Source organism: Bos grunniens, chromosome 1, assembly GCF_055505025.1.
Source record: "Bos grunniens cultivar Pamir isolate PY7600 chromosome 1, Bosgru_T2T1.0, whole genome shotgun sequence".
Lineage (NCBI taxonomy): Eukaryota > Metazoa > Chordata > Mammalia > Artiodactyla > Bovidae > Bos > Bos grunniens.
Window position 1 is genome coordinate 19,069,606 of NC_141165.1, and position 25,152 is coordinate 19,094,757.

General features: G+C 44.4%; 1 protein-coding gene across 2 annotated transcripts in view; it reads right to left on the minus strand.

Annotated features, from left to right (window-relative positions):
• Nucleotides 1–611: 611 nt before the first annotated feature.
• Nucleotides 612–25,152, minus strand: part of MRPL3 (mitochondrial ribosomal protein L3) — a 116,557-nt gene continuing 92,016 nt past the window's right edge. Inside the window, exon 11 of one of the 2 annotated variants that reach the window (XR_015145347.1) lies at nucleotides 612–866. The gene's annotated coding sequence lies outside the window, so the exon portion shown is untranslated. Of the gene's footprint in view, nucleotides 867–20,907; nucleotides 22,989–25,152 lie in introns of those variants that run through there. The other variant, XR_015145358.1, reaches the window with a different exon arrangement.

Below are 25,152 nucleotides of genomic sequence, written 5' to 3' on the forward strand. Positions count from 1 at the left end.
GTTCTGTTTGGATCCACAGTTATTACCATGGGAACTGGCTTCATCACATACCCTCTGTCACACTGCTCTCTTACTGCTTTGCTGGAGTTTTTCTCAGATCATTTCTCAAAATATGATCCCTGAATCCCTGTCTTGGGCTCTACTCCTGGGGAAAGCCAAATGAGAAACACTTTAAGTGGGATACTCAATAAGGGAAAGGGACAACAGCTTTTACTCTTAACAGCAGAAAGTAAGCCATTCTATTCAGGTAAATGATATTAATGAGTTTAACCATCCATTTGTTACCAAACATTAGGTACCTACTGTCTACCTGAAGTCAAGGATAGATCTAGAGAGGTTGGGGTATGATTGTAAGAGGCCTGGGATACCAAGCTAATGCTTTTGAACCTTCTTGCATCAAGAGGAGGCAACTATTGAAGAGTTTTAAACATGGGGGTCATATAGCCTGAGGTGGACAATGGAAAGCTTAATCTGGCTCCATGGTGTGGACTGGAGCTTAAGATTGGGCAAAGGAGACACATTAAGAAACTGCTGGAATATTTTTAGTCCATGTGTGATGCAGAAACCTGGCCTCTGTGCAACCAGCACCAAATTGAATCTCAAAGACACAGTTTTGGATGACATAGAAACGAATAGTTTTATTGCTTTGCCAGGCAAAGGGGGCTGCAGCAGGCTAATGCCCTCAAAACTGTATGTCCCAACCGGGGGTGGAATAAGTGGATTGTGAGGAGTCTTGTAGTCAAGAGGCAGAGGTGCTGAAAAGGATCAGGGTGCATGCAGGGCCTTCATTCCTTCAATCATCTGGCATCAGGTGGTCTTGTGACGGGTTTAATGGTTCTCAAGGTTACTGAATGGTGGCCTTGTCTCTGGAATAAAGAATATGTCACCAAGTGGTTAGCATCTTCCATTTTGGTGGGGGTTTAAATTCTGCTCAAAGATATTGTTATGTATACCCCTTGAGGAGGAACCAGGACTCTACCCCAAGGTCACACTATTTTTAAACTTTTCTTACTACTCCTCCTTTACTTCTGCATCTGCTCTCTTCCCTGTCTGAAACTCAGAGAAAGTCAAGGAGGCTGAATTAAACCTATTTCCTACAAAAAGAAACAGGGGGCACAGAAAGGATTTGTATCCAGGAGAACCACAGGATCCTGCTTCACTTCAACATGAGCTACTATGCTCATTTTAATTGTTTAAAAAGTTCTATTCTCTCTGCCTAGGATTGTGAATAGATGTGTTTATATGAAAATTAAATCATAAGTCATATTTTGAGTACAGAGAATAGAGCTTCCATGTAGAGCTGTGCAGCAGCCCCCAGAACCTGCACGTGTAGGATCTTACATGTCTTTGCTACTCACACAGACCAAGGAAGAAACAAGAACTCCAGCAAGTTTTAGGGCTGGTCCCACATGCTGAATATGCTTCCAGGTGGTAGCTTAAATAGCAGCGAGCAGGGAGTGTTGAAAGGAGAGACTTGGGAACTGGTCCTTTGAAGAGACAGGTCAAAGATCCTCAGCCATTTTCCAGCAATTTCACAACTTCTACTGAAGGAAGTCAGTGTATATTTGCAACCTGGTCTGTGCTCGAGAAAAACAAATGAGTGATACACCATCAAAGGAATTGTGGTTTGAATTCTCTCTGAATGTACATTTATTTCTTTTATCTGGGATGTATCTGTACATACCTTGCTGTGAAACAGCATAATTAACCACGGGGTTTCAGAGAGAGGTGATCATTTGCAGCTTATTCACAGCTCATTTTCAGCCCAAATTTTAGCTTGAAAATGCTTTTTATTCTCCCTTTGGCAGCAGTTCTCAGAAGTTGATTTTGCTGGAAGCTTTCTATTTTCATCACTCTGATTGCTTTATTTATGTTGCAAATCACTGATTTCATGTTTGAGAAATTGCCATGTTTGGGGCAGCAAAGCTTTTAGTTAATGGATTGATGAGTTTTACATTTGTTTATAAAAATTTTTTTTTTTTAAATAAAGACTCTTAAAATTCCACTCATCATGCCTTACATTCAGGATAGTAATAAACAGTAATCTCTTACCATTTACTTCAACTCTTGGTATTGGAACTGTGTAACTCAGGTGGGACTTGAACCAGGCCAAAGCCCAGCTTGAAACTTGAACTCATGCTCTTTTAATTTGAATCACTTGCCTGGTGTCTGGATTTAACTGAGGCTCAGGTGCCTTGTGACAGAGAAGGCAATGGCAACCCACTCCAGTACTCTTGCCTGGCAAATCCCATGGATGGAGGAGCCTGGTAGGCTGCAGTCCATGGGGTCACTAGGAGTCGGACACGACTGAGCGACTTGACTTTCACTTTTCACTTTCATGCATTGGAGAAGGAAATGGCAACCCACTCCAGTGTTCTTGCCTGGAGAATCCCAGGGACGGGGGAGCATGGTGGGCTGCTGTCTCTGCGGTCGCACAGAGTTGGACATGACTGAAGTGACTTAGCAGAAGCAGCAGCAGGTGCTTTGTGAAAAGAAATAGAGGAAAACAATAGAATGGGAAAGACTAGAGACCTCTTCAAGAATATTAGAGATAACAAGGGGACATTTCATGCAAAGATGAGCTTAATAAAGGACAGAAAAGGTATGGACCCAACAGAAACAGAAGATATTAAGAAGAGGTGGCAAGAATACACAGAAGAGCTATGCAAAAAAGATCTTCATGACCCAGATAATCACAATGGTGTGATCACTCACCTAGAACCAGACATCCTGGAATGTAAAGTCAAGTGGGCCTTAGGAAGCATCACTATGAACAAAATTAGTGGAGGTGATGGAATTCCAGTTGAGCTATTTCAAATCCTAAAAGATGATGCTCTGAAAGTGCTGCACTCAGTATGCCAGCAAATTTGGAAAACTCAGCAGTGGCCACAGGACTGGAAAAGGTCAGTTTTCATTCCAATCCCAAAGAAAGGCAATTCCAAAGAATGCTCAAACTGCCACACAATTGCACTCATCTCACATGCTAGCAAAGTAATGCTCAAAATTCTCCAAGTCAGGCTTCAACAATATGTGAACCGTGAACTTCCAGATGTTCAAGCTGGTTTTAGAAAAGGCAGAGGAACCAGAGATCAAATTGCCAACATCTGCTGGATCATCGAAAAAGCAAGAGAGTTCCAGAAAAACATCTATTTCTGCTTTATTGACTATGCCAAAGCATTTGACTGTGTGGATCACAATAAACTGTGATTCTGAAAATTCTGAAAGAGATCGGAATACCAGGCCACCTGACCTGCCTCTTAAGAAATCTGTATGCAGGTCAGGAAGCAACAGTTAGAACTGGACATGGAACAACAGACTGGTTCCAAATAGGAAAAGCAGTATGTCAAAGCTGTATTTTGTCACCCTGCTTATTTAACTTATATGCAGAGTACATCATGAGAAATGCTGGACTGGAAGAAACACAAGCTGGAATCAAGATTGCTGGGAGAAATATCAATAAACTCAGATATGCAGATGACACCACCCTTATGGCAGAAAGTGAAGAACTAAAGAGCCTCTTGATGAAAGTGAAAGTGGAGAGTGAAAAAGTTGGCTTAAAGCACAACATTCAGAAAACAAAGATCATGGCATCTGGTCCCATCACTTCATGGCAAATAGAAGGGGATACAGTGGAAACAGAGGCACATTTTATTTTTGGGGGCTCCAAAATCACTGCAGATGGTGATTGCAGCCATGAAATTAAAAGACTCTTACTCCTTAGAGGGAAAGTTATGACCAACTTAGACAGCATATTAAAAAGCAGAGACATTACTTTGCCAACAAAGGTCCATCTAGTCAGGCTATGGTTTTTCCAGTAGTCATGTATTGATGTGAGAGCTTTACCATAAAGAAAGCTGAGCATCGAAGAATGGATGCTTTTGAACTGTGGTGTTGGAGAAGACTCTTGAGAGTCCCTTGGACTGCAAGGAGATCCACCCAGTCCATCCTAAAGGAAATCAGTCCTGAGTATTCATTGGAAAGACTGATGTTGAAGCTGAAACTCCACCTGATGCAAAGAGCTGACTCATTTGCAAAGCCCCTGATGCTGGGAAAGATTGAAGGTGGGAGGAGAAGGTGACAACAGAAGATGAGATGGTTGGATGGCATCATCATGTCGATGGACATGGGTCTGAGTTATCTCTGGGAGTTGGTGATGGACAGGGAGGCCTGGCGTGTTGCAGCCCATGGGGTCGCAAAGAGTTGGACAAAACTGAGCGACTGAACTGAACTGAACTGAGGTGCTTTGTGTCTCTTCACAGAAAGAATTCAGTGAGAGATAAAGTGTCAGGTGAAAAGTGGATTTATGCTTCCCTCATAGCTCAGTTGGTAAAGAATCTGCCTGCAGTGCAGGAGGCCTGGGTTTGATTTCTGGATTGGGAAGATCCCCTGGAGAAGGAAGTGGCAACCCACTCCAGTATGCTTGCGTGGAGAATCCCGTGGACAAAGGAGCCTGGCAGGCTACAGTCCATGTGGTCACAAGAATTAGACATGACTTAGTGACTATCTTCCCTGGTGGCTTAGACGGTAAAGCGTCTGCCTACAATGCAGGAGATCTGGGTTCAGTCCCTGGGTTGGGAAGATCTCCTGGAGAAGGAAATGGCAACCCACTCCAGTATTGTTGCTCCTCCATCCCATGGATGGAGGAGCCTGGTAGGCTACAGTCCATGTGGTCACAAGAATTAGACATGACTTAGTGACTATCTTCCCTGGTGGCTTAGACGGTAAAGCGTCTGCCTACAATGCAGGAGATCTGGGTTCAGTCCCTGGGTTGGGAAGATCTCCTGGAGAAGGAAATGGCAACCCACTCCAGTATTGTTGCTCCTCCATCCCATGGATGGAGGAGCCTGGTAGGCTACAGTCCATGGGGTCGCAAAGAGTCGGACATGACTGAGCTTTCACTTTCTTTAGTGACTGAAGAGAGAGACACTCCACAGACAGATTGTAATCGTACTTAATGGCTTGCCTGGAAGACACTGCCCCTCTGCTTGACTGTAAACTAAAGTGCTTTTAGTTTGTCTCTGCCCCCCGTGAATAGAAGAAATTAACACACCCCTTCAGAGAAGGAAATGGCATTCCACTCTGGTATTCTTCCTTGGAGAATCCCATGGACAGAGGAGCCTGGCAGGCTAGTCCATGGGGTTCAAAGAGTTGGACACGGCTGAGTGACTAAGCACACAAACCCAAGACATCCCTTTCAAAGGCTTGCCATTCCCTTGCAGATGTTTTGCAAGACTGAAGACCCTTTGACTTTACTTCCCCACTGCTTCTCCCTCTCTATTCTGCATTTTGACTTTAGTTCCTCATTGTTTTTTATGATTTATAAAAGAACTTGGCATCCAAACCTCAATAAGATGGTTATTTTGAGGTGCTAGCCTGCCGGCAATGGCACCCCACTCCAGTACTCTTGCCTGGAAAATCCCATGGACGGAGGACCTGGTAGGCTGCAGTCCATGGGGTCGCTAGGAGTCGGACACGACTGAGCAACTTGACTTTCACTTTTCACTTTCATGCATTGGAGAAGGAAATGGCAACCCACTCCAGTGTTCTTGCCTGGAGAATCCCAGGGACGGGGGAGCTTGGTGGGCTACCGTCTATGGGGTTGCACAGAGTCGGATATGACTGAAGCGACTTAGCAGCAGCCTGCCATCTTCTCAGTCACCTGGCTTTCCGAATAAAGGCATTTCCTTCGTCTCAGCACCTCATCTCTGGGATTCATTGGCCTGTCGTGCAGCGAGCAGAGTGAGCTTGGACTCAGTAAAAAGTGGGATGAGGTGGTTGGATGCCAACACTGACTCAATGGACATGAGTTGGAGCAAACTCCGGGAAATGGTGAAGGACAGGAAAACCTGGCATGCTGTAGTCTGTGGGGTCCCAAAGAGTGAGACATGACTGCGCGACTGAACAACAACAACAACACATGGGAGGATTATTTCAATTATTTTGGGGGTGGAGATTTCCAGGAATTGGATAACCACCCATTTCTGACCTTTGTACTTTGCCTCAGAACTGTCGCGGCATCTGATGGTGTGTCAGTCTGCTGATGTGTTATGATGAGCGTATATGGAGGTTCAAGGTCTAGTGGAAATTGACTTGTCTGTCTTGGACCCATTTGGTTCTAATTAGTTTACGTGTGTCCTTGAGGTTTGTCATTCTTTTAAAGTTTGTGCCCTGCCCTCTTCCCTCCTGTTTTAAACTGAAGACCAGACTTATCTAATCTTCTATCATGAAGATACATCTTGATACCTGTCTTCTCAACCAGGTTGGATAAATCAGTATTCTCCCTCAACAAAACTCTGAGTACCTTGTTCCCCAATATCTGATCTTGTTGAATGGGATGGAATAAAGTAGTCATGGAAATCCTTTGCTGGTTTGTCTGTGCCTTGACTTGATTATGTGAAACAAAATATTTCCTGCCATATCAGTGGGCAAGAAATGTCACAGTCCTCAGTGATTTCTGGCCTCCAAAAGGGAACACAATACTTGTGATCCAGCAGCTGCTGCCACTTCTACGGTGATTGCTGAGGGACACAGGGGGATGCAAGAAGCAGCCATCTGCCACAGCTGCCACCCTTTACAGTGAACAATGACTTTTTAGTTGTTCAGTCGTGTCCCACTCTTTGCAACTCCACGGACTTTAGTATGCCAGGCTCTTATGCCCATGGAATTCTCCAGGCAAGAATAGCCGTTCCTTTCTCCAGGGCATCTTCCCAACCCAGGGATGAAACCCAGCTCTCCTGCATTGCAGGCAGGTTCTTTACCATCTGAGCCACCAGGGAAGCCCATAAACAATCAAGAAACAGGATTTGGCCCAGATAACTGAGATGCATATGAAAGGAATGAATTTAGTAAGCCCAGAGGCTTGCATCTTCCCATACATCTTTGTCATTCAGTGACTCAGTCTTGTCCTACTCTTTGTGATCCCATGGACTGTAGCAAGCCAGGCTTCCCTGTCCTTCACCACCTCCCGGAGCTTGCTTAAACTTATGTCTATTCAGTCAGTGATGCCATCCAACCATCTCGTCCTGTCATCCCTTTCTCCTCCTGCCTTCAATCTTTCCCAGAATCAAGGACTTTTCTAATGAGTTGGCTCTTTGGATTAGGTGGCCAAAGTATCGAAGCTTCCACTTCAGCATTAATCCTTCCAATGAATATTCAGGATTGATTTCTTTTATGATTGACTGGTTGGATCTCCTTGCAGTTCAAGTGACTCTCAAGAGTCTGCTCTAACACCACAGTTCAAAAGCATCAACCCTCTGGTGCTCAGCCTTCTTTATGGTCCAACTCTCACATCCATACCTGACTACTGGAAAAACCATAGTTTTGACTAGACGGACCTTTGTCAATAAAGTAATGTCTCTGATTTTTAATATGCTGTCTAGATTTGTCATAGCTTTTCTTCCAAGGAGCAAGTGTATTTCAATTTCATGCCTGGAGTCACCACCTGCAGTGATTTTGGAGCCCCCAAAATAAAGTCCATCACTGTTTCCATTGTTTCCGCATCTGTTTGCCATGAAGTGATGGGACCAGATCTTTGTTTTTTGAATGTTGAGTTTTAAGCCAGCTTTTTCACTCTCTTCTTGCACTTTTATCAAGAGGCTCTTTAGTTCTCCTTTGCTTTCTGCCATAGGGGTGGTGTCATCTGCATATCTGAGGTTATTGATATTTCTCCTGGCAATCTTGATTCCAGTTTGTGCTTCATCTAGCCTGGCATTTCACATGATATACTCTGCATAGAAGTTAAATAAGCAGGGTAACAATATACAGCCTTGATGTACTCCTTTCCCAATTTTGAACCAGTCTGTTGTTCCATGTCTGGTTGTTCCATTTCTGTTTCTAACTGTTGCTCCTTGACCTGCATACAGGTTTTGCAGGAGGCAGGTAAGGTGGTATGGTATTCCTGTCTCTTTAAGAATTTTCCACAGTTTTTTGTGATCTCCACACAGTCAAAGGCTTTAGTGTAGTCCATGAAGCAAAGGTAGATGCTTTTCTGGAATTCTCTTGCTTTTTCAATGATCTAATGGATGTTGGCAATTTGATCTCTGGTTCCTCTGCCTTTTCTAAATCCAGCTTGAACATCTGGAAGTTCTCAGTGTGATCACTCACCTAGAGCCAGACATCCTGGAGCACAAAGTCAAGTGGACATTAGGAAGCATCTCTATGAACAAAACTAGTGGAGGTGATGGAATCCAGGTGAGCTATTTCAAATCCTAAAATATGATGCTGTTAAAGTGCTGCACTCAATATGCCAGCAAATTTGGAAAACTCAGTGGTGGTCACAGGACTGGAAAAAGTCAGTTTTCATTCCAGTCCAAAAGAAAGGCAATGCCAAAGAATGTTGAAGCTTTCCATACATAGAAGGATATTAAGTTTCTTAGCTTGATATCTGGTTTTCCTTACTATTTAATAATAATCTTTGATGTTCAGACTGCCTAACCCATTTGTTGTAAACTTCTGAATAGCCTAACTCCCTCTCCTGCCTCCTCAGAGAAGTTTTCTCAGAGCTACTGAGATGCTGCCTCCTTGGCTGAGAGGTCTTAAAATTTGCACCAAATAAAATAACACTCTATTTACAGATTGTGACTAATATTTTTTTAGTCGACAGTATGTCACCATATTTTGATCTTTCTTGGCTCTATTTCTAATTAATGAATTAAGAAAGTTGTGTTACATGTAGATGTCTATCGACAGATGAATGGATAAAGGAGTTGTGGTACATATACACAATGGAATATTACTCAGACATAAAAAGGAAAGCATTTGAGTCAGTTCTAATGAGGTGGATGAACCTAGAACCTATTATACAGAGTGAAGTAAACAGAAGAGAAAGATAAACATCATATACTGGGGCAGGAGGAGAAGGGGACGACAGAGGATGAGATGGCTGGATGGCACCACTGACTCAATGGACATGAGTCTGAGTGAACTCCGGGAGTTGGTGATGGACAGGGAGGCCTGGCGTGCTGCGATTCATGGGGTCGCAAAGAGTAGGACATGACTGAGTGACTGATCTGACCTGATCTGAATGCATATATACGGAATCTACAAAGATGGTACTGAAGAATTTATTTGCAGGGCAGCAGTGGAGAAAGAGACATAGAAAACAGACTTACGGACATGGGGAGAGGGGAGGAAAGGGTGAGATGTATGGAAAGAGTAAACATGGAAACTTACAGTACCATATGTAAAATAGATAGCCAACGGGAATATGCTGTATGTCTCAGGAAACTCAAACTGGGGCTCTGTATCAACCTAGAGGGGTGGGATGGGGAGGGAGATGGGAGGGAGGCTCAAGAGGGAGAGGATATATGTATATCTAAGGCAGATTCATGTTGAGGTTTGATAGAAAACAACATAATTCTGTAAAGTAATTATCCTTCAATTAAAAAATAAATAAATTTAAGAAAAGGAAGTTGGGTTACATGAATACTTTGTAAAGTTTCTTTGTTTGGTATTGTTTTCTTTTATGCAACAGAGTTCTTCAAGTGAAATTTTACTTGGACTTTTGATGTATAAAATCATTTATTGGTTTTATATTACTGCTAAACATATCTTCCCAATACTTAGTGACCTAAAGAAAGAAAGTGAAAGAAAGTGAAGTCGCTCAGTTGTGTATGACTCTTTGCGACCCCATGGGCTATAGCCTACCAGGCTCCTCTGTCCATGGGATTTTCCAGGCAATAGTCCTGCAGTGGATTGCCATTTCCTTCTCCAGGGGATCTTCCTAACCCAGGGATCGAACCCAGGTCTCCTGCATTGTAGACAGACACTTTATTCTCTGAGCCACCAGGGAAGTGACCTAAAGCAAGTAATAATTTATGATGCCTCACAGTGTACAGAACCAAACCAGAACATGGAAACGTTTGAGTTTGGAACAGAGAAAGGGTTATTGCAGAGCTATGCAAGGAGACAGGTGACTCATGCTCAAAAACCACAAACTCCTAGATAGTTTTTGGGAAAAAGATTTCATAGGCAAATCTGTGGTGAGAGTTGCAGAATGTTTGATTGGTTGGTGGTAAGGTAATAGGTGGTTCTCCAGGAATCTTGTGCTGAGTCTAAAGTTACCATCCTCCACCTGGGTGGGGGCTTTAATTCTGTAGAAGAACTGAAAGCTACAATTATGTATATCCCTCAAGGAGGGACCCTGGATGGAGGAGCCTGGTAGGCTATAGTCCATGGGGTCGCAAAGAGTCGGACTCGACTGAGCGACTTCACTTTCACTTTTCACTTTCATGGACTGGAGAAGAAAATGGCAACCCACACCAGTATTGTTGCCTGGAGAATCCCAGGGATGGGAGCATGGTGGGCTGCCATCTATGGGGTCGCACAGAGTCAGACACGACTGGCGTGACTTAGCAGCAGCAAGGAGGAACCAAGATTTTGCCCCAAAGCTGCACTATTATTTTTTGACTGCTCCACCCTAGTTTTTGTACCTCCTCCTTTCCCTGATCAGCAACTGTTTTCAGTTCAGTCAGTTCAGTCACTCAGACCCTTTGTGACCCCATGGACTGCAGCATGCCAGACCTCCCTGTTCATCACCAACTCCCAGAGCTTACTCAAACTCATGCCCATTGAGTTGGTGATGCCAGCCAACCATCTCATCCTCTGTTGTCCCCTTCAATCTTTCCCAGCATCAGGGTCTTTTCAAATGAGTCAGTTCTTCGCATCAGGTGGCCAAAGTATTGGAGTTTCAACATCAGTCCTTCAAAAGAATATTCAGGACTGATTTCCTTTAGGATAGACTGGTTGGATCTCCTTGCAGTCCCAGGGACTCTCAAGGGTCTTCTCCAACACTGCAGTTCAAAAGCATCAATTCTTTGGCGCTCAGCTTTCTTTATGGTAAAGCTCTCACATCCATACATGATTACTGGAAAAACCATAGCCTTGACTAGATGGACCATTGTAGGCAAAGTAATGTCTCTGTTTTTTAATATGCTCTCTAGGTTGGTCATGACTTTTCTGTTTTAGCCTGTCTTTTGGAATTCAGGGAAGGTCAAGGAAGCTGAATGAACCTATTTTCTACAAACAAGAAATTGATGCTGAGCAGGGCCCTGTGGGACTCCAGGGCTCAGAAGCTTTTTTGTCCCGCATTCCTCATAAGCATGGAGAACTCCAGCCTCCATGACCTTCTCTGTGTTCCAAAGGGCAGAACAGTTATCAATCAAGGAAGGGGCAGCAACAAAACCAACTGAGGCAGAGGCTCATCAAGATTAGGGGATAGACCACCTAGGATCCTTTCTGTTGTTCAGTTGCTCCGTCGTGTCTGACTCTTTGCGACTCTGTGGACTGAAGCATGCAAGGTGTCCCTGTCCTTCAGTATTTCCCAGAGTTTCCTCAAACTCATGCCCATTGAGTCAGTGATGCCATCCAACCATCTCATCCTCTGTTGTCCCTTTCTCCTCCTATCTTCAATCTTTCCCAGCACCAGGGTCTTTCCCAATGAGTTGACTGTTCACATCAGGTGACTAAAGTATTGGAGTTTCAGCATCAGTCCTTCCAATGAATATTCAGGGTTGAAACCTAGGATCCTGTGCACACCCTAACTTGTCAGCAACCCCACCCTTTTGCAACTGCAGAAGAAAGAATAGAGGACTATTCCTGCCTTGATTCTTATCACGTACTCCTGCTTAACTATATAACTATCCCCTACTCACCAGGGATGGAGGGGCACATTTCTCAAGGTACTATGTTCCCCCTTTGCCTGGAAAAGTAATAAAAACAGTCTTTCTTTCTCCTCCAGAACTCTGTCTTCATATTTCTGTTTGTCACTGATGCACAGAGAGCCAAGATTTTGGCAGTGAAACTGGGTAAACAGAAAGGATTTGTAGCAGAGAGGGCTCCACAGGGTCCTGGCTGGTTTTAACTCCCATGGGTGAAGAATTTGGGACCAGATTGGCTGAATGGTTTAGCGTGGTATTTCTTATGAGGTCAAAATCAGTTGTTAACCCAAGTCTTGACTGGGGCAGCATTTCTAAGGTGTATTATTCATATAGCTGGCAAGGACATGCTGGCTCTTGAGGCCACAGAGGTTGGGGTGGGGTGGTGGTGAAAGTGAAAATTGTTCAGTCGTGTCTGACTCTTTGTGACTCCATTGACTACTCAGTCCATGGAATTCTCCTGGCCAGAATACTGGAGTGGGTAGCCTTTCCCTTCTCCAGGGGATCTTCCCAACCCAGGGATTCAACCCAGGTCTCCTGCATTGCAGGCAGATTCTTTACCAGCTATCAGGGAAGCCCATTGGTGGTGGTGTCAACTGAAAAAAACGCACAATATGAGAGTTGTGAGTTAAGTTTTATTTGGGGCAAAATGAGGACTGTAGCCCAGGAGATAGCACCTAAGATAGCTCTGAGAAATTGTAACAGGAGGGAAAGGTGCAGGGCACAACTTTTGAAAGAATGACATAGCTGAAGGAGACAACATAAACTGATTAGAATCAAATGGGACCAAGATGGCAGACAAGACTAGACCTTGATCCTCAATCAGCAAGTGAAATGACACACCCAGAGTTGCCATGACAGTTCCAGTCAGTCAGTCAGTCAGTTCAGTCACTCAGTCGTGTCCAACTCTTTGCAACCCTATGAATTGCAGCACACCAGGCCTCCCTGTCCATCACCAACTCCCAGAATTCACTCAAACTCATGTCCATCAAGTTGGTGATGCCATCCAGCCACCTCGTCCTCTGTCATCCCCTTCTCCTCCTGCCCCCAATCCCTCCCAGCATCAGAGTCTTTTCCAATGAGTCAGCTCTTTGCATGAGGTGGCCAAAGTACTGGAGTTTCAGCTTTAGCATCATTCCTTCCAAAGAACACCCAGGACTGATCTCATTTAGAATGGACTGGTTGGATCTCCTTGCAGTCCAAGGGACTCTCAAGAGTCTTCTCCAACATCACAGTTCAAAAGCATCAATTCTTCAGCGCTCAGCTTTCTTCACAGTCAAAGTTTCACATCCATACATGGCCACAGGAAAAACTGTAGCCTTGACTAGACAGACCTTTGTTGGCAAAGTAATGTCTCTGCTTTTGAATATGCTGTCTAGATTGGTCATAACTTTCCTTTCAAGCAGTAAGTGTCTTTTAATTTCATGGCTGCAATAACCATCTGCAGTAATTTTGGAGCCCCCCAAAATAAAGTTTGACACTGTTTCCACTGTTTCCCCATCTATTTCCCATGAAGTGATGGGACTAGATACCGTGATCTTAGTTCCAAGGCACCGTCAAAAGACCAAGGACTGGGGAGTGGCCCAAATTCTGGAAATCTCCACCCCTTCCCCAAAATAGTTGGAATAATCCTCCCACTCACTAGCATATGAAATTACCCAGCCTATAAAAACTAACCAGACCACATTTCGTGTCTGCACTCACCCTCTGCAATGGCCCACACTCTGTAGAGTGTGCTTCTCTCTGAATCTGAATAAATCCACTTCTTACCTATCACTTTGTCTCTCACTGAATTCTTTCTGTGATGAGACAGCAAGAACTTGAGCTTCCTTAGATCCTGAAACCAGGTACCATGGGTTTTGGCTGAGTTTGAGACCCAGCCAAATGGGTTCAAGTCCCAAGCAGGGTTTCAGCTGGGTTTGAGTCCCAGCCACATGGGTTCAAGTTCCAAGCAGGGTTTTGGCTGGGTCAGAGTCCCAGCCATGTGGGTTCAAGTCTCAAGCAGGGTTTTGGCTGGATTTGAGTAGCAGCACATGGGTGCAATTCCCAATCTGTGGTAAATGGTTTCAAAATTGCAACAAAATGGTAGAGAGGGAAGGTCAATAGATGTGATTGTGGTGAAGAAATTCTTGTGATCAAGCACTTATCTAACAAAAGTAAGTAAGTGAAAGTTGCTCAGTCATGTCTGACACTTTGCGACCCCATGGCTATAGAGTCCATGGAATTCTCCAGGCCAGAATACTGGAGTGGGTAGCCTTTCCCTTTTCCAGGGGATTTTCCTAACCCAGGGATCAAACCCAGGTCTCCTGCATTGCAGGCAGATTCTTTACCAGCTGAGCCACATAAGGAGCTGATGTACTCATAAAGAGATTTAGTGCTTTTCTAGATATGAGGAGATACAAGGCCTGGACTCATAAAATCAGTTCCTGAAAATATCTAAGTATCTAAGGCTTTTTCTGTTAGGGGAAACACACTGAGTGAAATTACCCACCCTGGCTAGGCACCATAGTAACCATTTGCATGAGTTTTGGATGCATATGAGTTACTAGGATGACAAGAGGTCTTAGTGAGGGACAAGGTAGCTAATAAGCTACCACTAATCGGAAGAGTTCAGAAAAAGTAAAAAACAGACACCACGTGTACGACTACCTCCCAGAATCCTTTTTGATGGCATCCATCTAGGCTGAGCAATGCATGCAACACAAGAAAGGACTCTGAGTCAGAGTGATTGGCCAAAGACAACCTGGAAAACTAATCCCATTAACATAAAACCAGAGACTGCAAGTCACATGGCAGAGCAGTCCTCCTAGGTTCCCTTACCCTACTGCTCTCTGCCTGGGCGCCCTTTCCAATAAAATCTCTTGCTTTGTCAGCTTATGTGTCTCCTCAGACAATTCATTTCTGAGTCCACTCTTGGGCCCTAGAAGGGGTCCCCTTTCCTGCAACAGTTCCACCAGTTTTCCTGGAGCACAAAGTGCCTCATTCTTGTTCTCCACATGAACTCCCTTCAGGGTGTGTTGTAGGTCAACAGTTGCAGCAGCACAAGATTCGGTCCCTGCAGAGGCAGATGGCAAATGCCCTTGGCAAGTGCCAGTTTGCAGTTGACAGGTGGGTAGAGTGGGGAGAGGGCTCAGCTTTTATTCACAAGAGTCTCTCCAGAGGGCTGGTTGAGTGTTTTCACAGTGCAGCAGCTCCCTTCCCCCAGACAGGTTTCTGCCCTTTAAGCTGCAGTAGAATTTTCCTTCCATCCGTCCTCCATATATATGGATATATGGATCTTTGTGCCCTGGAGGCAGTAAGCTCTGCTGCCCCTTAGCCAGCAGGGTAAGGCTTTTGTTTTATAGGAAACTCTGGTTCAAGGAAGAAACTGGAGCCTTTTGCCTGCTCCCACTCCCAGTTACTGTAAGACAATGAGACCAGCTCAATGAGACCAGAGGTTTGCACCCCATTTCATTCTCTCTTGATTTCCCTCCAGAAGGTCAAGAGACTGGGAGCAGAGATGGACTCTGCTCTAGGCTTTATACATAATCCTGAGCAAACCCTTTGTCATTTTCAGCTTTTCTCTCTGGGAAAATCAAGGGCCACAGGTTGGGGTTGGGAGTCTGACATGAAGGGGACGTGGCACAACCTCTAAAAGAATAACATGGCCCAAGGACAGGACATGAACTCAGTTCAGTTCAGTCACTCAGTCATGTCCAACTCTTTGCGACCCCATGGACTGCAGCATGCCAGGCTTCCCTGTCCATCACCAACTACTGGAGCTTACTCAAACTCATGTCCATTGAGTTGATGATGCCACCCAACGTTTTCATCCTCTGTCGTCCCCTTCTCTTCTTACCTTCAATCTTTCCCAGAATCAGGGTCTTTCCAATGAGTCAGTTCTTCTCATCAAGTGGCCGAAGTATTAGAGTTTCAGCTTCAACATCAGTCTTTCCAATGAATATTCAGGACTGATTTCCCCCAGGACTGACTAGTTAAATCTCCTTGCAGTCCAAGGGACTCACAAGAGTCTTCTTCAACACCACAGTTCAAAAGCATCCATTCTTCAACACTTAGCTTTCTTTATAGTCCAACTCTCACATCCATATATGATTACTGGAAAAACCATAGCTTTGACTAGATGGACCTTTGTTGGCAAAGTAATGTCTCTGCTTTTTAATATGATGTCTAGATTGGTTATAACTTTCCTTCCAAGGAGTAAGCATCTTTTAATTTCATGGCTGCAGTCACCATCTGCAGTGATTTTGGAACCCCCCAAAATAAAGTCTCTCACTGTTTCCATTGTTTCCTCATCTATTTGCCATGAAGTGATGGGACCGGATGCCATGATCTTAGTTTTCTGAATATTGAGCTTTAAGCTAACTTTTTCACTCTCCTCTTTCACTTTCATCAAGAGGCTCTTTAGTTCTTCACTTTCTGCCGTAAGGGTGGTGTCATCTGCATATCTGGGGTTATTGATATTTCTCCCAGAAATCTTGATTCCAGCTTGTGTTTCATCCAGCCCGGCATTTCACATGATGCATATAACTTAAATAAGCAGGGTGACAACATACAGCCTTGACTTACTCCTTTTCCTATTTGGAACCAGTCTGTTGCTCCATGTCCAGTTCTAACTATTGCTTTTTGACCTGCATACAGATGTCTCAGGAGGCAGGTTAGGTGGTCTGGTATTCCCATCTCTTTCAGAATTTTCCACAGTTTGTTGTGATCCACACAGTCAAAGGCTTTGGTGTAGCCAATAAAGCAGAATTGTATGTTTTTCTAAAACTCTCTTGCTTTTTCGATGATCCAACGGATGTTGGCAATTTGATCTCTTGTTCCTCTGCCTTTTCTAAAACCAGCTTAAACATCTGCAAGTTCACAGTTCATGTATTGCTGAAGCCTGGCTTGGAGAATTTTGAGCATTACTTTACTACATGTGAGATGAGTGCAATTGTGCGGTAGTTTGAGCATTCTTTGGCATTGCCTTTCTTTGGGATTGGAATGAAAACTGACCTTTTCCAGTCCTGTGGCCACTGTTGAGTTTTGCACATTTTCTGGCATATTGAGTGCACCACTTTCACAGCATCATCTTTTAGGACTTGAAATCGCTCAACTGGAATTCCATCACTTCCACTAGATTTGTGGATGCTAAGCTCCACTAGCATGTCATGATGCTTCCTAAGGCCCATTTGACTTCACATTCCAGATGTCTGGCTCTAGGTGAGTGATCACACCATTGTGGTTATCTGGGTCGTGAAGATCTTTTTTGTAAAGTTCTTCTGTGTATTCTTGCTACCTCTTCTTAATATCTTCTGCTTCTGTTAGGTCCATACAGTTTCTGTCTTTCATTGTGCCCATCTTTGCATGAAATGTTCCCTTGGTATCTCTGATTTTCTTGAAGAGATCTCTAGTCTTTCCCATTCTATTATTTTCTTCTATTTCTTTGCACTGATCACTGAGGAAGGCTTTCTTACCTCTCCTTGCTGTTCTTTGGAACTCTGCATTCAAATGGGTATATCTTTCCTTTTCTCCTTTGCCTTTAGCTTCTCTTCTTTTCTCAGCTATATGTAAGGCCTCCTCAGACTACCATTTTGCCTTTTTGCATTTCTTTTTCTTGGGGATGGTCTTGATCACTGCCTCTTGTACAATGGCATGAACCTCCATCCATAGTTCATCAGGCACTCTGTCCATCAGATCTAACCCCTTGAATCTATTTGTCACCTCCATGGTATAATCATAAGGGATTTGATTTAGGTCATACCTGAATGGTCTAGTGGTTTTGCCTATTTTCTTCAATTTAAGTCTGGATTTGGCAATAAGGGGTTTATGATCTGAGCCACAGTCAGCTCCCAGTCTTGTTTTTGCTAACTGTATACAGCTTCTCCATTTTTGGCTGCAAAGAATATAATCAATCTGATTTTGGTATTTACTATCCTGTCATGTCCATGTGTAGAGTCTTCTCTTATGTTGTTGCAAGAGGGTTTAAACCTCTGGTTTAAGAGGGACATAAACTGATTATAATCAAATAAGTCCAAGATGGTTGATGAATCAACTTGCCTTTGACCCTGAGCCTCAGCACATACTTGTTGTAACACATCAGCACTCTAAATGACACATCTATAGATGCCATGACTATAAAGGTAAAACTGTGGGTGGTGGCACAATTCCTGGAAATCCCCACCCCCTCCTTAGAATAGCTGGAGTAATCCTCCCACTCTTCAATCTATAAAATTATCCACCCCTATAAAAACTGACAACCCCATACCTTAGTGCCTCTTACCTTCTAAGATGGCCCACACTTTATGAAGTGTGCATCTCCATGAATAAATCTTTCACTTTACTATGGCTTGCTCTCAAATTCTTTCCTGCAAAAAGCCAAAAACCTACACTTGGTGGCCTGTCCCAGGGACTTGGATGTACTTTCTTCCCTGCAACAGGAGGATCGGCTTCTTGATCCCATCCCACACACCACTGTTTTGTTAGGAAGCTCTTTTGTTAGGAAGGTCCACAGCCTCTACTTAAAACTCAACATTCAGAAACTAAGATCATGGCATCCAGTCCCATTACTTCATGGAAAATAGATGGGAAAAAATGGAAACAGTGACAGATTTTATTTTCTTGGGCTCCAAAATCACTGCAGATGGTGACTGCAGCCATGAAATTAAAAGATGCTTGCTCCTTGGAAGAAAAGCTATGACAAACCTAGACAGTGTATTAACAAGCAGAGACATTACTTTACCAACAAAGGTCCGTCTAGTCAAAGCTATGGTTTTTCCAGTAGTCATGTTTGGATGTGAGATTCGGACCACTAAGAAGGCTGAGGGCCGAAGCATAGATGCTTTTGAATTGTGGTGTTAGAGAAGACTCTTGAACTGCAAGGAGATCAAACCAGTCAATCCTAAAAGAAATCAATCCTGAATATTCATTGGAAGGGCTAATGCTGAAATGGAAGCTCCAATACTTTGGCCACCTAATGCGAAGAGCCAACTCATTAGAAAAGTCTTCGATGCTGGGAAAGATTGAAGGCAGGAGGAGACGGGGACGACAAGACGAGATGGTCGGATGGCATCACCGACTCAATAATGGACATGAGTTTGAGCAAACTCTGGGAGATAGTGAAGGACAGGGAAGCTTGGGATGCTGCAGTCCATGGGGTTGTAAAGAATAGGACATGACTGAGTGACTGAATAACAACCTGTGCAATTCATGGTGTATGCTTGCAAATACTGACTTTCCTTCAAGTCACGTGATGACCCTCTATTGCCTTTTCAAGTTGACTTGGGGGAAAGAGTAAGTGGTGGGGAGGACTTTGGGTTTTCCAGAGAAAATATAAACTGCTATCTGCTGAGCACCAGTTCTGCTCTAAGCATATCATATTCACAATCTTATCCTTAGAGCCCCACTGTGGGCACAGGATTGAGTGGGAGGGAAACTTCCCTTCTTCCTTTCTAGATGATTTGGCAGGTCTAACAATTAAATTGACATAAGACAGACTGAGAGTGGGGGAAAAGAAATTTAATTTACTATGTGTAGGAGTCCCATAAAAATATGAGGCTCAAAGAAGTGACCAAAGCAGGAGGCTTTTATACATTATAGACAAAGAAGTAATACATTTGTGAAGAATTGACAAGACAAGGGGTTTGGGCTTGGGGCAGTGAACTGGTGAAGAAGTAACAGGTTTGTTCATACAGACTACTGGGCCCTGTATTCCCTACTTATGGTGATGAGGGTGACTTCTCCCTTCCCGGCACTGGGAGGGTACATTTCACGTGGAAGATTCAGAGTGTCTTTTACTGGCTGCCTCTTAAATATCTTTAATTCAGAATTATCAATATGCCCAAATGGCATGTTTTGAGGTGAGATATTCTGAACTCCCACGACCACTATTTCTACTGGCGAGGAAACAGGCATCAGGGGTTGCTGCTTTCACAATGCCTCCCATCTCACAGGTGCTAGGCTGGGTGTGCACCCCAGGCTATCTAGTCTTTCTGCTCCAGGCTGCTGCCTCCTACCCTGGGAAGGCAGGATCCAGGTGGGATTAGCTTTGTGTGTGCTGTGGAAGTGGCATGGGCTCTGCCACAGCTGCTTTTCTTTCTTGCCTCTCCGTGTCACTGTATGTGTTGGGGGAAGAGACAGGTGGAACAGGGCTATCTGGTTTGATGAGGGGGATGGCCAGGAGAGGGTCAGGGATTGCAGGCAGAAGCTTTACTGTCTGAGCCACCAGGGAAGCCCTCTGTCCCCTTACCTGCCTGCTTTCTGCCACACAGAACTCAGCAGGTTCTCTTCTGGGTGGTATGTGAGGGCTTCCCACAGGGCCTTTAAGAGAAGTGGTCTGGCAGGTGGATAGCTGATAAGTCCCTGTGTATTTGTCCCTCCAGGTGGCTCCTCTGCAGAGGTGTTCATTGGCAGGCAAGGTCTAGTCCTATTAATGGCAGGAGCATTTATTTTTACTGTGGCTGGAGAAGGGAAAATGTTAGGTCCTGGCAGGGCCCGCTTATAGGCGTGATTCCCTTCAGCCCTCAGCAGCCCTCTCTCTGCAGTTCTGCCTCCTCAGCTCTTGAAGCTTTAGCCCAAGGGGAGGGGAAGGCAGGGTCAGCTCCAGTCCCAGAGAATCCTCCTTGCCCCTACACATACACACACATAACATGCACGCACACACAGACACACACACGTATATACACACATGCACTCTCTCTCTCAGGTAACTTGGGGTGGGGCACTATCTCTCTTTCCATTTAGGATTCTTGAAGGGAGCTGTTCAGAGAACGTCTAGGCTCTGCCATTGCAGAAGCAGCAGACACTGAGCTGGAGGCACCCAGCCAGTTTCCAATCAGTCTGATCTAGCACCACCTGGATGTGTCAAGTCCAAAATCTTGGCTTCCTTTGTTGCCAGGGTCCAGCCCCGGCTGATCCAGGGTATTCGAAGTGGGGACGGCGTCGGCGAGGGTCAGGATACAATAGCTTCAATTAGATATTAATTAAAGATATAAAGAGTAATAGAATAAGGATAGCTCAGTAGGAAAATTCAGTGGAGAAAAGAGGCTGAGTGGCTTGGTTTACGCGGGAGACCAATAAAACTTCAAGACAAGAAGTTTGCACCACTTACGTAGGCCACAGGCGTCCTTCCGTTCTCCCGAAGGAGAGGAGACACTGAGGCCTCCCCGGTCGGATCTTAGAAGCCCAGGCATAATTAGTAAGCATGGTGAGTTCCGCGCTCCAGATGGAGACTCAGCCAGAGTGAGAGAGAGAGAGAGACATGGGGAGACCAGTCTTTCGAGGAACTGATCCCAATTCTTTATTTTCCATGGTCTACTTTTATACACTGAGATGTTATGCAAAAGTCACGCGGGGTCAGCAGTCCTGACTTTTATCAAAGTCAGGTGCTTCATACAAATGTATACAGAGGTCTTAGGGGTGTTACATCATCTTCTGGCCATGGGGGCCTGCTGACAATTTACGACCCTCTCCTTGTGACAGTGGTCAGAACACTTTTTCCTCCAAGGGTGATTATTCTTAAAAACAGACGCCACCCAAATAAAGTTACATTCCTATAGGGTGAGGGTGTAGTGGGTTTTAGTTAAGGAAAGAATTTACTTAGCCTAAGGTCTAACGCGATTAATATCAAAGGTTAATACTTATTTCTTCTATATACTCATTAACGTGTGTAAGGGCAGGGGATGTGGAGACTTAGCAACAAACATTGGCTCAACAAATGAAAAACCCTTCACCAATACAATTTCTAATCAGCCCATTATACTTATACTAATAGTTTTCTAACTTTTCTAAGGAACCTGTTTTTAGAAGGTTTAAAGCATCTCGTGCCTCTCACGGTTGGGAGGCTGTGAGCGATCACATGTGGCCGGACAAGCCTGTCAGGCAGGCCACAGAACCTTCAGAGGAGTTTGTAGGTTAAAACACTCTTGTCACACCCAGGAGTCTTTATTAACTGGAGCTCTAAGTCAACTCCTTTTCCGAAAAAGGTGGTGGGGGACAGCCCCCCGTAAAGTCAGAGGTGTAGGTGAGAGCACAAAGTAGTAAAGTAGGCAGGCTCTGGTTATGGGGGTAGAAGCTCGAGGAGTTCCAGGGGGACTCCTGAGGCTCGATCCCGCCTTTGCGTATGTTGGGCGGAGTACATCACTCTGGCCCCCAACACTTTGTATCTGGGGGAGACTCTTAAAGGCACGTGTTTCTCCTACTTATCACTTAACTCTGATTTCCTGTTTTTGCTCACTTCTGGATCCCATTCTGTCTCTTGTGGCCATTCCTACTTTTGGATGTGCTCAACTCCCCAAACACCAGCCCCCACCTCCTTTCCCTGCTGCCTCCCAAACCAGCCACACTCCCATGAAGTCTCTGCCACCAACATTCGCAGATCACTGTGGGGCTGGGCGCCTGGGTCAGACCAGCAGGTCAATCAACACCAGATACCAGGGATCCCTGTTCTTAGACGTCCCCAGCACAGCGGCTGCCTGGGTTTGCCCCTCACTGTCCCTTCTGGTTCCCACTGTCCTGTCCAGTTTGACCTGTGCATGGGGGCTGTGCAGCAAAGTGGTCAGCCTCTGAGGCTTGTCCAGGACGGGCACACGTGGAGCTTCTTGCTCCTCACACAGAACACTTTGGTCTGACACTTCTGGTCCCCAAGTGTCTGGACATTTTCCCTTCACCAAGTAATTCTCTGCAACCTGCTGAGTGTTCCACAATTCAGTTCAAGTCTGACACTAACTGGAGTTAGCACAGACCCTGAAGGTTAGGAGCTAAGTTCCACATGACTGTCCCCTGAATGTTAGATGCCAGTTACACACAATAGGTCCCCAGGTGACACACAACTTCTATCCAACTTGCTTACAAATTGGATGTTTGCACAGTCCCTTCCCTGGATTCCATCATTTGCTAGAACAGCTCACGGAATGAATTAAGCACCCAAACCTGTTTGTCTTGTCAATTCCTTTCAAATTTACTGTTTCTTTGTCTAAAAAGTATAAAAGCTGTCTGCTTTGGCCACTTTGTAGGTACCATTTCTATGAGACCTTTGTGCTCACCATTTAAACTGTTTTCTTTTCCTCCTGTTAATCTGTCCTGTGTTAATTTCATTATTGGTCCAGCAGCAAGAACCCAGGAGAGGTAGGGGGGAAAGTTCTTCCTCCCTGACAGGTGTGCAAATAGCCCAGTACCTGGATGTGTTTGCTAACCCAGAAGCTCCCCATACGTACTATTGAGATTTTTATGAAACCTCATCACATAGTAAAGGGATGCTCAAAATTCTCCAAGCCAGGCTTCAATAATATGTGAACTTCCAGATGTTCAAGCTGGTTTTGGAAAAGGCAGAGGAACCAGAGATCAAATCGCCAGCATCTGTTGGATCATTGAAAAAGCAAGAGAGTTTCAGAAAAACATCGATTTCTGCTTTATTGACTATGCCAAAGCCTTTGACTATGTGGATCACCATAAACTGTGGAGAATTCTGAAAGAGATGGGAATACCAGACCACCTGATCTGCCTCTTGAGAAATCTTTATGCAGGTCAGGAAGCAACAGTTAGAACTGGACATGGAACAACAGACTGGTTCCAAATAGGGAAAGGAGTACATCAAGGCTGTATATTGTCACCCTGCTTATTTAACTTATATGCAGAGTACATCATGAGAAATGCTGGGCTAGATGAAGCACAAGCTGGAATCAAGATTTCTGAGAGAAATATCAATAACCTCAGATATGCAGATGACACCACCCTTATGGCAGAAGGTGAAGAGGAACTAAAGAGCCTCTTGATGAAAGTGAAAGAGGAGAGTGGAAAAATTAGCTTAAAGCTCAACATTCAGAAAACTAAGACCATGGCATCTGGTCCCATCACTTCATGGCAAATAGATGGGGAAACAATGGAAACAGTGGCTGACTGTATTTTGGGGGGCTCCAAAATCACTGTAGATGGTGACTGCAGCCATGAAATTAAAAGACGCTTACTCCTTGGGGAAAAAAAAAATTATGACCAGCCTAGACGGTATATTAAAAAGCAGAGACGTTACTTTGCCAACAATGGTCCATCTAGTCAAGGCTATGGTTTTTCCAGTAGTCAGGTATGGATGTAAGAGTTGGACCATAAAGAAAGCTGAGCGTTGAAGAATCGATGCTTTTGAACTGTGGTGTTGGAGAAGACTCTTGAGACTCCCTTGGACTACAAGGAGATCCAACCAGTCCATCCTAAAGGAGATCAGTCCTGAATATTCATTGGAAGGACTGATGTTGAAGCTGAAACTCCAATACTTTGGCCACCTGATGTGAAGAACTGACTCATTTGAAAAGACCCTGATGCTGGGAAAGATTGAAGGTGGGAGGAGAAGGGGATGACAGAGGATGAGATGGTTGGATAGACTCAATGGACATGAGTTTGCATAAGCTCCAGGAGTTGGTGATGGACAGGGATGCAGTCCATGGGGTCACAAAGAGTTGGACACAACTGAGTGACTGAACTGAACTGAAGATCACATAGCCATGATCAATTAGGAACTCTGATTCCAGTCCCTCTCCCCTCTTTGGAGAATGAAGAGAGGGGCTGAAAGTTCCAAGCTTCTAATCATGGCTTGGTCTTCCCTGTGATCAGCCCTCATCCAAGAGCCCACATAGAGTCACCTTATTTAAACAAAAGATGTTCTTACCTTTCAGGAAATTCCAGGGGATTTAGAAACTCAGTATCAGGAACAAGGGTCAAAAAGACTAAATATTAGAACTAAAGATTCTCCCAGCCACCCTATCTACAAGGATTTTAGGAACTCTGTGTTAGAATCTTGAAGCAGAGAAAAGTATGTGTATTTCTTATTATTTCATGCTCTGAACACAGAGAGTCCCAGATTTGAATCTTGGCTGCACGACTTATGGGCTTTGTGACCTTGAGCAAGTTACTCAATCTCTCTGAACCTCAAGTTTCGCATCTGTAAAATGGAGATATTAATGGCAACCACCTTGTAAGTTTCCCAGGAAGATTAAATGGGAAAATACACATAAATCCTAGTGTTTGTTGCTTCATGTGCCCTTGTTAAGGAGCTCTTTTATGTGAATCACTGTGTGAAGTTGAATGGACAGGAGGCTTTTGCCAAAGGAAGAGTTATAATAATGTTATTAGCCTATGCCCTTCCTTTTGCCAGACACTCTACATGCATTTGCCTAGTTAATCTATATAATCACTGTCTAAAAACCACAAAGTGCAAATGGTGTGTTGAAGGGCCATGCAAGGAGAAGGTAGCTCTGCCCCTCAAACCCAGAACTTCCTGTAGGGTTTCAACAAAGTATTTCTTAAGGCAAGGAAAGGGAGGGACCTGATTAGTTGTTACTAAATTTTGGTGTTGGAATGCTTTGTTCTTGTATCACGTTCCTCAGGTCATGATGTTCCTGTAAACCTCCAACAAATGTTATTCTTTTTTTTGCAACTTTTACTTCTGACTCTTAAAGGTCAGAGCCCTGAGAATAGGCTCTCCTCTCTATTTCAGGCTAGAGACAACATTCTTTTACAAAAGGAGCAGAGC